This window comes from Macaca thibetana, chromosome 18, assembly GCF_024542745.1.
Source record: "Macaca thibetana thibetana isolate TM-01 chromosome 18, ASM2454274v1, whole genome shotgun sequence".
NCBI classification, from domain to species: Eukaryota; Metazoa; Chordata; class Mammalia; order Primates; family Cercopithecidae; genus Macaca; species Macaca thibetana.
The window spans coordinates 6,753,659-6,766,807 of NC_065595.1; the positions used below are offsets into that span (position 1 = coordinate 6,753,659).

At 35.5% G+C, this 13,149-nt stretch overlaps 1 long non-coding RNA gene across 1 annotated transcript in view; it reads left to right on the top strand.

Annotated features, from left to right (window-relative positions):
• The window catches only part of LOC126941024 (uncharacterized), a 94,804-nt gene that overhangs the window by 67,995 nt on the left and 13,660 nt on the right, over positions 1-13,149 (top strand). Inside the window, exon 2 of the long non-coding RNA XR_007721051.1 lies at positions 5,262-5,327. This is a non-coding gene — a long non-coding RNA (uncharacterized LOC126941024). The remainder of the gene's footprint in view (positions 1-5,261; positions 5,328-13,149) is intronic.

The window sequence follows — 13,149 nt, forward strand, 5'->3', positions numbered from 1 at the left end:
AGAAAATTAAAGAAGGAAAATGAAGCAGAAACATCAAGGAAGAATGATGTTTTTTACTTCCCCACCACACCCAGTTTGAATGGTTTAGCTATGTACAGGGTATCAGTATTTCTACCCTGCATCCAAAAAAAAAAGAAAACATGTACTTTTCTTTGGATTTATGCAAGAATAATCTATTTCTAAAAGCATCATGAAGAAATGTAATCTTTAATGAAGATTTCATAGAGGAGGTAGTAGTGGTAGAAAAAGCAGTGAATATTTATTGAGGATTTTACTATTTATATAGCACTGCTCAAAGGAAGATAACATTTGTTAATATCTAACACTCACAATACCATTATAAAGTGCATACATTTTACAAATGAGAAAACTGATGTCCAGAAAGTTGAAATAGCTTTTCCTAAGGCAACAAATACATTTAAGGAAATCACATGAACACACAAGTCCCACTGGTAATTCTTTTTTAAAAATGGTCACTTTTACATGGAAATTCCCACTCTTTTTCATTTATTTTTTCTTTTTGTTGCATTGAAGGCTTCTGTCAGCATACTAGTAAACTGAGGTATATTTGTGAGCCCTGTATTATGTACTCCTATCAGCATGTGAGTAAACTGAGGTAGAGTTGTGAGCCCTGTATTATGTAGTCCTAGAATTATTTTAAATTATTCCATATATTTCAGTTTAACTTGTAGAGGATTTGTAAAATATTTGACAATGGCTCTCAGCTTAGAATGGAACCAGAGCTTACGACTAATCTTGAGGATCTTGCTTTGTTCTTAAAGGGATTTAAGTTTATGAAGGAATTGAGATTTAGAGGATTTTTAGCTTTGAAGACCATTGAAGGTTGGGAATTTAATTTTCTTTCTGTGCTAAGTATCTTCTCAAATGAACATTTGTTGTTATCAAAAGTTACCCAATGTGGCAGATTGTCATCTGGAATTACAGTATAAATACGTATACTATATCAAGAGCAAGGGTCTAGGATAGAAGACGCATGAACTTTGGTGTCCACTGATAAAAACTCATGAGTCTAGCAATGGCCATTGGAAAGCTTTGCTTTTGGTCTTGTGCTTTGGGCCCCCGTCTGTCTATGACTCCTGGCAAAAGAGAAGTTTAGGAAGGAGACGTCTTGCAGTGCCAGACTCTCATCAACAAAATAAAACAATGCTGAAAAAGCTCTCTTGACATTTTAATAATTGGCCTGAAATAGAATTTATCAGAAGGATGCCAGTGTAAGGAGAAATTTCTGAACTCCTCCACCCCTGGGGTCAAATCAAGAAACAGATTTATCAATCGCTATGTTCTCGCTTCTTCCTAATGAAAACACTTTCATAGGTTTCCAAAAATAATGATGAGGATCAATATATAGCAGACAGATTTCCACTGAGAATGACAAATTTCAAATCTGATCAGTTAATCAAGGGATTCCTAGGAGACAAAGTAAAGTTAGCTTTCGAGAACTCAAGAAAAACTTAAAACCAATACCTGACTTACCCCATCATCACAGCCAGAGACCTTAGGCAGAAGCTCAAAGGGCCTCAGTGGAACCTACTGTTTACAAGTTTCAGATCTTAGACCAGGGAAGCAAGACGGTCTTGAGTGGATATTGGAGAAACCACTAGATTGCTGAACTCTCCTAAAGTATCACTACAAAAACTGTTACTAAAGCTCAACTTTAGAACTTACTGCTTTTAGAGACAAGAACACCTTGACAGTTTTTACAGTGTTAAAGACTGGAGAAAACATCAGTAGTTTAAGGCATCTCTATCAAGGCAAGGAACTAAGGAACTAATTAGAATTTGGCAAATGTGTGTACAGTTCTGGATTGGTGAAAACTGCCAAGGGAGGGTCCTGAACCAAGTCTTGATCAGAGAATGGTTTGGCTAAGTTGGGAAACTATTGTCTCTGACAAATGGATCAGCAAACATTTCCTGAAACAAACAATAAAGTTATTTGTTCATTTCCAGTCTTATCTTTTCCAGGTAAACTTTGCCTGGAACAAGGAAGTAAGTCACGTTGACACTGGTGGTTATGTCATGTTGATGTGAGTCTTGTTGACATATATATTGTCTGGTGTCAACATGAAAAAAAAAAATCCTTCCCCAGTCTTTGTGTTTCCTGTTCTGATATTCTGAATTCTCAAACCTTATTCTTCTCCATACTTTCATCTCCCTCTTTTGTCCTCCTACCTGATTGGCTCTTTCTTGCTTATACATTTATTTCACCACTTCACCTAGCAGGACCCTGGAAGTCTTCAGTCTTTTAAAATACCTCACCATCCTGGCTATACTTTCTCTTCATTTACTAATTCATTAATTTTCAGATAATAACAATCCAAATTCAATCTCTTCTTTGTTAAACTATTCCCTGCTCATCAGATACGTGCCAAGTTTTTTAATTCATTGGCAAATTCAGAGACCAATGGCAAGTATAAGTAAAAATATTAATTTCAGCTACATGTAATTTAAGAAATAATCACCTTCAACAAGCAGTATAAAGGTAAAAGTTAAAATAATTAGAAGTTTTAAATATATGTTCAGATGCCAAATTACATGGATTACATTATAATATTTCAAAAATAAATTGTAGTGTGGAAATTTTATATACCATCATTCTACCAGACACATCAGTTAGAAAGTTAACTTGGAAGTGGGTCCTTCAGCCAAGTACTAGAGTCAGAGATGTTAGAGGTTTGCCATTAAATAATGGTAAAATCAAATACTGAAGTACCCTTCGGGGATCATATTGCTACCTCTTTTGGGATGTGGCTTTTTACTGTGGTCTAGCAACACTGGTTTTCTGAAGGATACAGTGTCAGAGCTGATGATTAAATCAATGAGAAGAGTTAGTTGAGGAATGAGTTTGGTCAGTCAGAAATTGGGATTTAAGGAAAAATCCAGCCGGGTGCAGAGGCTCATGCCTGTAATCCAGCACTTTGGGAAGCTGAGACGGTGGATCACCTGAGGTCAGGAATTTGAGAACAGCCTGGCCAACATGGTGAAAACCTATCTCTACTTAAAATACAAAAATTAGCCAGGTGTGGTGGTATGCGCTTGTAGTCCCAGCTACTGGAGAGGCTGCAGCAGGAGAATCGCTTGAACCTGGGAGGTGGAGGTTGCAGTGAGCTGAGATGGCTCCACTACACTCCAGCCTGGGGTACAAAGTGAAACTTCATTTCAAAAAAAAAAACACACAGAAGGAAAATGAAAATCATGAAGAAGGGGGGCAGGGTAAAGTAAGTGTGGAGGAAAGAAAGAACTTTCAAAATTAGTGTCATTGCAGCTTTAAATTTCTAGCAGAGTGTTTCTAGAAATGAAATCAAGAGAAAGTCTTGCACCAGATATGGGTCATGTGGTGTATTAGTCTGTTCTCACACTGACATACAGAAATACCTGAGACTGGGTAATTTATAAAGGAAAGAAGTTTCACTGATTCACAGCTCCCCATGGTTGGGGAGGCCTCAGGTTTCAATCATGGTGGAAGGCACCTCTTCACAGGGAGGCAGGAGTGAGAATGAGTGCTGAGGGAAGCGGGCAGAGACCCTTATAAAACCATCAGATCTCATGAGAACTCACTTATTATCACAGGAAAAGCATGGGGGAAACTGCCCACATGATTCAATTATCTCCACCTGGTCCCGCCTTTGACATGTGGAGATTATTACAATTCAAGATGAGATTTGGGTGGGGACACAGAGCCAAACCATACTATATGGTATGTTCAACTTTCTACTGCAGGCTCTGATCAACCATTGATGACTTATCAGCAAGAGAATGACATTTAAGAGTAATGTGTCTAACTGCAGTGAGAGTGTGCAAAGGCAGGGTTTCAGGACCAACACAGGGGGCCAATTTAAGAAACTCCTAGAATAATGTAAGAAAAGGTGATAGCACATCCTGAACCAGAGAGATAAATGGAGAGGAGCATTGAAAAGGAAAGGAGAAATAGGATAATGTTTGTAAAAGTAAATTCAGCAGGACTTGATGAATTGTTTGACCTGGATCTTGCAGAAAATAGGGAACTAAGAATATGTTCTCATCTACTAGATTTTGATGATCCCAATTGTAGTTACCAATCAGAGGTGAGTTTGATGTTTTGAGGATGATCATCACGGAACCCTTTAACCTTAGTGATTTAAATGCATTTAAGGGAAAGTCCTAAGCAAGAGACAAAAAAAAAAAAAAAAAAAAGTGTACAAGAGAAAGAGGGGGCAGAGGACTGCAGATGAATGGAGATCACATTAAGTAGAGAGATAAAGGAAGTAGGAAGCAGAGATGCACTATGCAATTACTTAGAAGTGGAAGGATGTTTAGGAGTTGCGGATGTTGAGCTTGTGTTTACCGATACATTTACTGATAATTTCTGCATAAAACTATTATTTTTCTCATGATGGAAAGAACTGTTACAAATGAGAATATCACAAAGGACTAAGATGATCCAATAGTTGGGTAACTGCTGTAATATGGACTTGGGAACAGAGGCAGACTATGAGCCAGGCTGGATAGAAACTGTGCTGCATGCATTGGTGTCTTCCCATTGGCTTGAGCTTGTCCATTGTGCAGCAACAGATGGTTCTTACCTCTGAATAGTAACCTTGACATGTTGAATATTAAATGATAATAAATATCTTAGTAACTCCCTTACAAATAATAATGCAGGATAGATGTACCCTAATTGTTCATTGATTATATATATAATGTAAAGATTAAATGAAGCATTTTGGGGGAATGTTATGATAATAATAGCTAATACATTTCTATTTGGAAGGTTAAAAAAACCTTGATAATCCATGAAGACAAAAAGCAAGAGCTGAGGAGAACAAAGTATCAAAACAGTGAAAATTTTAAAGATTTAGATGTATAGAAGCAGACAGACACATAAGGAAATATTCTGTAGCAACTCATAGTCTTCCCTGGAAATTTTGAACTGGTAGAGGATACAGAATCAGATTTTTGCCAAATGTATTCAGTTATGTGAGGAATAGAGAGTTGATATCTGCATTACGTAAATAATTTTCCTGTAACAGTCTCACTTGGGAATGGAGTATACCAATGATGTTATTGTAGACTTTGAAGTGTCAACAGATTAAATTGATCATTTTAAATAATTAATGTAATGTGAATACTATAAAACATACAGACATTCGATTGTCAGTATGTGAATTAAAATGTTAACAGTGCATTTGTGTGGAAATCTTGTTCTTGAATAATCTGCAAATTTGAAAATCGAGGGGGTCATTCCAGCAATTTTTTTTGTTGCAGGGCTCATTGCTTCTTCTTCTGAGTTTGGCTTTACTGATGACAGTTTCTTTAATGTTGGATGCTAAGGTAAATCATTTTAATGTATACATAATCAGTAGTACTGTGAGAGAGTTAATATATCTGCCATAAGTAAACCAATTCTTTTCTGATTTGTAATTTAAGAAGCAGATTTAAATTGGCTTTCCAAAATGAGTCAAGAAAATGAACCTGAATCTCAAAGAAGTGAGTGCCCGGAGGAATAAACTTAATTGACGTGTTGAAATGTTCCTGAAAGTTTTCAGAGTAATAGAGGCTATTTTAGGGCCAAAACACCTATAAAGAGATCTTTAATATCCTAAGTTGTTTTCATGAAAGAGTGAATGAATCTCCAAAACAGTAAACAGTTCACAACGTTTTGGGGGATAGGTTTTCTGCCTTTTAAGCATAATATAAATGGAAACTGTTGTTTATTTTCTATAGTCAAGCAAAGTATTACATGCCACTGCTAATGGGAAAACCACTTACACACTTGCCTAAACAGCAATTCCATTCTTTAGAAGCAATGATAAATGTTCTTTCTTTTGAATGCGAATAAGGAATTACTTGACTACAAACCATTCATTCTAGTATTATTAATTATGTAGAGAATTTCGTGATTTAATGGAATTTAGATAGCCTTGCAGGAAGCATTGTGATTTAGTAATGTACTGACAATTAGCTAAGAAAGGTATCATGTATATTTGATCCCTATTTCTAGACATCAACCTCTGATACATTAGAAGCATGAGGAATAAAAAATACATTATTAGTCATTTTGGGGCACTAAAAATGTCTTCTTTAATGAAGAGAATACATTTTTGTGAAAAAAGAGGAATTGTATAATACAATTGATTTCATAGCAAGACTGAAGTATCTAAAGGGCTTTGTGTGTGAGAAGTAAATTGAGCTACTTCAAATAAAAAAATAGAAAATGTTAAGAGTTAATAGTTGTTCCTTAGAACTGTATCTTTTTCACTTTAGGATTCCCATAGCACTTTGGGCTTTTCTTGTAGTACATATTAATTTATCTATTGCTTTACACTTATTTATTCTTGTCTTGCCGCTTTAAAGAACATTTGCATCTTTTATACGTGATGGCATATAACATTGGCTTTAAAGAGGCCTAAGTTAAAATTCTTGGCTGATGTAATGACAATCTTTGTCCTCAATGTTCATGTTTAAAAATGTGGGAAACTATGGAAAAAATAAAATCTTGGAGAGGTTTTCTTGTCATGAAGTTAATTAAGGTAAGCACTGTAGGAAGAGTCCAATGAAAACTGCAGGCTATCTTGGTCGTTCTTTATATAAATCTATTATCAATACGTCAAGAATGCCTCTTACATTGCATTAATCATTGCCCAGAGGATACTAGAAATAAATTCATGATAATGTAATTTGAGAGTTAATGTATGTCATTAGGTTTAATGGATTAGAGCATCACTTAATGAAATGAACAGATATAGGATAGGCTTTATCTTTAAGAAATGATGATAAAATAATGTATTAATAGGTTTAGACTTAGCTTTAAATAAGAAAACCAAACTAAAACAGAAGTGACTTAAACAAGTTAGAAGTTTATTATTATCTCCCAAAGAAATTCAGAATTAGGTAATTCAGGGCTGGCATGGTATTACACGATATCAGAGACTCAAATTCTCAATCTTGTTAACCTTCATTCAGGCCTCCATGACCCATGTCACCTCGTGGACCAAAATTGCTGCTCTAGATCCAACCATTATATCTGCACTTTAACCAACAGAAAGTAAGAAAAGAAAAAGAAAAGCATGTGCCCTCAGTTATAGGGCAATACTCTTAGAAACCTGTTGACCAGAATTTAGTTCCTTAACTAAAAGGAAAGCTGGTAAATATTGTCTTCCTTTTGGATACTATATGCAAAGATCAAAATCAGAGTTCTACTACCAAGCAGGCTGAAAAAATAAATATTGGAAGACTTTGGGCTGTCACTGTAATGTATATATTATTGTATCCATCATCTACATAAAAATATTTAAAAATAAATTTTATTGAGTATATTTGAGATTTATAATGCGATGTAATTGAGAAACATAGATAGTAAAATATTTACTATAGTGAAGCTGATTAAGACGGCTATCATATCACAGTTGCTGTTTTTGTGACAAAAGCAGCTAAAATCTCTTTATTCAACAAAAATCCCTATTACAGTAACATTTTATTAACTTTAGTCCTCATATTTTATATTAGACCTCCAAACTTGTTTATTCTATGTATCTGCTATTTTGCATCCTTTGACCCAAAGCTCCCCATTTCCTCTCTCATTCCTCTCACTATATGTGTGTGTATATATATATATATATAGATGAGCTCAAATATATGTCATTCATGTAAGTGAGACCATGCAAGATTGTTCTTTCTTATCTGGATTATTCACGTAACACTGTGTCCTTAGAGCCATCTCTGCTGTGGCAAATGTCAGGGACTTCTTGTTTTTTAAGACTGAATAATGCTTCATTGTGTATATATAAAAATTTTCTTTATTCGTTAGCTCATCGATGGACATTTAGGGTGTTCCCATACCTTGGCTATTGTGGCTAACGCTGTAGTGAACATAGGTATGCCAATATCTTTATGCTGATTTTAATTCCTTTAGGTATATACCCAGAAGAGGAATTTCTGAGCCCTCTGGTAGTTCTATTTTTAATTTCTTTAGGAATCTTCATACTGTTTTCCGTAGTGGCTGTACCAATCTACATTCTTATCAGTGGTGTGCTGGGATTTCCTTCTCGCCATACCCTCACCAACATTTGTTATATTCTATCTTTTTGATAATAGCCATTCTTACAGATGTGTGATGATATCTCAATTATTTTAATTAGCATTTCCTTGATGATTAGTGATGTTGAACACCTTTCATAAATCTGGTGGCCAATTTTATGTCTTTTTGGAGAAATATGTCTTTGGGCTCTTTGCTCATATTTTAATGGGGTTGTTTGTTTTTCTCCTATTGAGTTGTAAGTGTTCTTTATAAGTGTTGGGTACTATCCTCTTATCAGATATATGATTTGCAAATATTTTTCCTGGTTGTAAGTTGCCTTTTCATATTTTAAGTTGCTTCTTTTGCTATACAAAGGCTTTTTAGTTTAAAGTAGTTCCATTTATTTATTTTTGCTTTTGTAGCCTGAGCTTTGGGTTTCACCTTAAATAAAATTATGATAAAGGCCAAAGTCAAGAATACTTTCCTTTATGTTCTCTTCTAGGTGTTTTACGATTTTGGGTCTTACATTTAGGTCTTTTGTCTATTACAAGTTGATTTTTGTGTATAGTCTAAGCTAACAGTCCTCCTTCATTTCTTTGCATGTGTAAATCCAGTTTTCCCAACACAATTTATAACTTCCATTAGGTTATTGTGATGTGCTTGTCAAAAATTGCTTAAACATATGTGTTTGGATTGCTTGTTGGGCTTTCTATTCTGTTCCATTACTCTATGTTTCTGTTTTTATGACAGTACCATAATGTTTTGATTACTGTAGCTTTGTAATATAAACTTAAATTAGGAATAAAGCATTCAACTTTATTATTTTCTTTTCAGTATTACTTTGTATATTCAGAGCTTTTGTGGTTCTACACACATTTTAGGATTGTTTTCTTCTATTTCTAAGAAAAATGCTATTGAAGTTTTGATACGGATAACCTTAAATATGTATACTGCTTTGGGTAGTATAAATATTTTAACAATACTATTTCTTCTCACCCATGGGTGAGAACATGGGGTATATTCTCATTTATTTGTGTCTTATTTAGTTGCTTTAATCAATGTTTTATAGTTTTTAATGTTCATATCTTTAACTTTTTTGAGTAAATTGATTTGTAGTCATTTTTCATGCTTTCATAAGTGGGATTTTTAAAGAATTTATTTTCAGAAAGATCATTACTTTGGTATAGAAATAGTACTGATTTTTGTATGTTAATTTTGTGTCCTGCAACTTTATTGAATTGATTTGTTAGTTCTAGCAGTTCTGAGGTAATCATGGCATCTGCAAATAGAAGTCATGTTACTTCTTCCTTTCTGATTTGGATGCCTTTTATTTATCTTGTCTATTGCTCTTGCTAGGACTTCTAATACATTGTGAACGAGAGTGATGGGCATGGACATCTCTACCTTGTACTGGATCATAGTGGAAAGTTTTCAGTTGTTCCCCATTGATTATGATGTTAGCTGTTTTCTGTGGTATGTGTGCGTGGATTTTTGTTTGTTTGTTAGTAAATAAAGGGCCTTTATAACATTGAGGAGCTTTTCTTTTATACCTAAACTGTTCAGAGCTGCCATAATTCACACTGAACAGAATGCAGGAGCCTAGGTTAAAACAAGACTGAGTTTGTGCCTCATTTACACCTTTCATTTGCTCTTTGGAATTGAAAACTTGCTTAAACGCTATTTCTGTTTCTTCAAGTATAAAATAAGGTATTACCTACACCATATCTTCTGAGTGAAGAGTAAATGATTTTATCGTTATAAACGTGTTAACACAATGGATTACACATATTGCTCACTCCAAATGCTCGTTCTATTATCATCATTACCACATTTAAATACATTCCGACGTTTATATCTTCTGCCTATACACGTACACCACATACTTATTCTCACATAAAAAAATTTCTAAAATTCTTCCATCTATTTATAAGAAGAACTATTAATATGTTCACCTTACAGAATGGTAAAGACTTTCTGAGAATAGAAAACAAACACACAAAAGAAAAACTAGAACCTGGGTTAAGGGAAAGCCTTGTGATTTAAAGGGTATGAGACCTGGAGTCATCTGCTAAAGAATCAAATGTTTAACTTGAAGGAGAATGGGCAAGGGCATTTTTTTTTTTTTTTGAGAAAATGCTTTTACATTACAGTGAGGAATAATATTCCCAGCCAAGGAGCCAGGGTTTATATCCCAAGGGAAGTGTCAGTGATGACTAGGTTTCTCTCTCTGTCTTAGAAGGGGAGAGTTGGCAACTCTGTAAACTGTCCTATAGGGTCGTAGTCATCATTATGGCTGGCTTCCTTTCCCATTACTCTGTACATGTAGGGTGACATCTGGCTTTCATCACGTTGCCCCTGGGGGACTGGGACAAGGGTGACTGATGCAACTATTACGGTGAGGCTCTTCAAACTACTTGGTGTCAGCTGTTTCACTGCAATTCGGGATCTGAAAAACAATTGACCAATTCTTAAACGAAAGCCTTATGATTCTCATGTCAGAGGTCCTATCCATGGAAACAATGGGGATGCAGATGATCAGCTTCCAGTGCTGTGTGACTTACGGTTACAGGAAAGTGAGTCAAAGTGCAGTCTAATAAATGCTTAATTATAATTATAATTCTGTCCAGAATTCTTGTTAACCTTGTGAGGATGGATTCATTGCTTTGAATCATATTTTTATTTGAAATCTGCCTGCCACTGCAGTTTCTATTTAGAACACAAAGGCATCCTGGTTCCAACCATCCTCCTGGACCCCATACAGATGCACTCCATATTAGCTTTAGAGTAGGGAGATAAAACAGAGTTTTTAATGTGTTGACCCCAGACCCCAGGATACAACCAAGGAGAAGGGTCTTTCTAAGTAAGATCTGGGTTATAAATGGTTAGAGAGAGCTCTGTGGTTAATAACTCCAACAGAGGTACAGGGAATAGGAACAGGGCAATTTCTCAAAGGAAAGGGAGACAGGCTGGGACCAGCAGAGAGTGCAGAGACAGTGTAATGGATGGAAATAAAATTGTGCGACTCCAGGTACCACATCCATTACAGTGGCAAATGGACTTTAATATACTTTTTACAATGAAAAGGTAGTTGCTCCAGAGAATTACATCAGGCTATTATTAAATTAAATTTTAAACTCTGAAAACATCTTCTTAAAATTATACGTCCACAGAAACTATCTTATAATTCTAATTTGACTACAGAGTAAACTTTCCTAGAGAGCTAGAAAGTTTTAATCTTTTGAACATTTAGTTTTAAGCTGATAATAGTTATTTCTCATTATTAATTATCAAACTAGCATTATAATTTCATTTATCAGTTGTGTAAGTTGGGTTAAAGTGACTCCACAGTTACTGTGATGCAATGTAGGCTATTTGACATAATCATTTTTTCTGAGCTACAGTTTGTGTTCCAAACACTTGGTGTTCATGAGTTTTGTTAAATTCACCTAAATTAAAAAAAATTCTCTGATTCTATTTGGGGGAGAGCTCTCAGACCTTGTTTATATTTGATAGCATGTCATCTTTGCCATGTGCCTCAGAGAGTATATTTGCAATTGCTACAACAGACACTAACTCAACGATTATATAATAAACTGTGAGCTTTGAAATAGAAATCCTCTAGCTACAACAACACCTAGAACAATGTAGGCTGAAAAGTCGTCAAATGAATGCAACACGAATCCATGGAATAGCCTCTTGAGTCCACATTTGCAAATAAAAGTATTTCTTTCTTTTCCTAGTGCATCTAGAAAACCATTTTTTTTTCCTCTAGAATTTGGGAATGTAATCCTACACTATATCTTGAAACTAACTTAATACCATGCACGTGACAAAGATTTAATGGGGGGTGTGTGTGTGTGTGTGTGCACGCGTGCGCATATCTTACATCTCCACTATGTCTACACTTGTTTTACATCCAACTGTCAACTTGACACCTATACTTAAGATGACTGACGGGCACCTCACTATTAACTTGGCCAACACAGAAGTTTCTAATTTCCCACATTACCAACTTAATTTTCACAATGTTTCTATGGATCAGTAAAGGAAACTTGCCTTCCTCCAAGTTGCTTAATAGTGAAAAATAAAATCTAGGAGAAAATTCTTCACCCACAGCATGTTATCCTGGCTCTATCTGCAACCTGTATCTGAGATCTATTCACCATGCTCGCCATTCTCCATTCTTTCTGAAAATTTCTAAGTCTAAACCACCATAGTCTCATTAGACTCTCAAGAGTTTCCAGTGGTGTCTGCCTGTTTCCTCTTAGGTCTCCTTTAAAGCCATTATTGAACAACAGATAATCTAAAAGTATAGATCATGTCATGATCTACTCCTGTTTAAAACTCTGTGGTGACTTCCTATTACTGTCAGAATAAGGTTCAGACTTCTTAAAATGGTCCACAAATGTCTCCCTGACCTGTCCTTTGCCTTGCTGCAGACAACTGTGGCCCCTCTCCCACCTCCTTCACCGCCCCACAGCTCTGCTGGCCTTCTTCTTTTCTATCTTGAACATGCCAAGCTCTGTTACCATCTACCATTTTTTTCATATTCTACAACATCTACCATCTTCACATTTGCCTTATCTCTGTCTAGGATACCCCTTCTAGATGTTCATGGCTCACTCCCTGCCTTGTTGTCAGGTGTTAGAGCTGTCTGTTTTCACTCACTGTAGATGAGCGGAAGAGGAAGTGAGGGCCTTCCCAGAACAACTCCCCCAGGTAACTATATGACTCTGCATTAATCTATTTGTAACACGTATCACCTCCTGAAATGTTTTTATTTTTAATTTGTTTAGTCTTTTATTTCACAGTTCTTCCCTCTAAGATATAAAATTCATGAGGACAGATAAATTTGTCTCTCATGTTCATCCCTGTATGTTCCACAAGATAGTCTGAAACATAATGGCTCCTACATGTTTATTCAATGAATTATGTTTCATTCTTTTAACATGGCTTTTTTCCCCAACCTGTAAGTATTGTAATGATATAAGCTCTGCTTACTCACCAGTTCTCCCACTTCATTGTTAAAAGAGGGCCAGGTACTCAGAAATGGGCGGAGAGGAGGGAGCAGGTAGACCTGCAGACCATTTGTGTAAGAAGGACTTGCTAAAGAAGAGTTTGTTTAGGAATGTAACA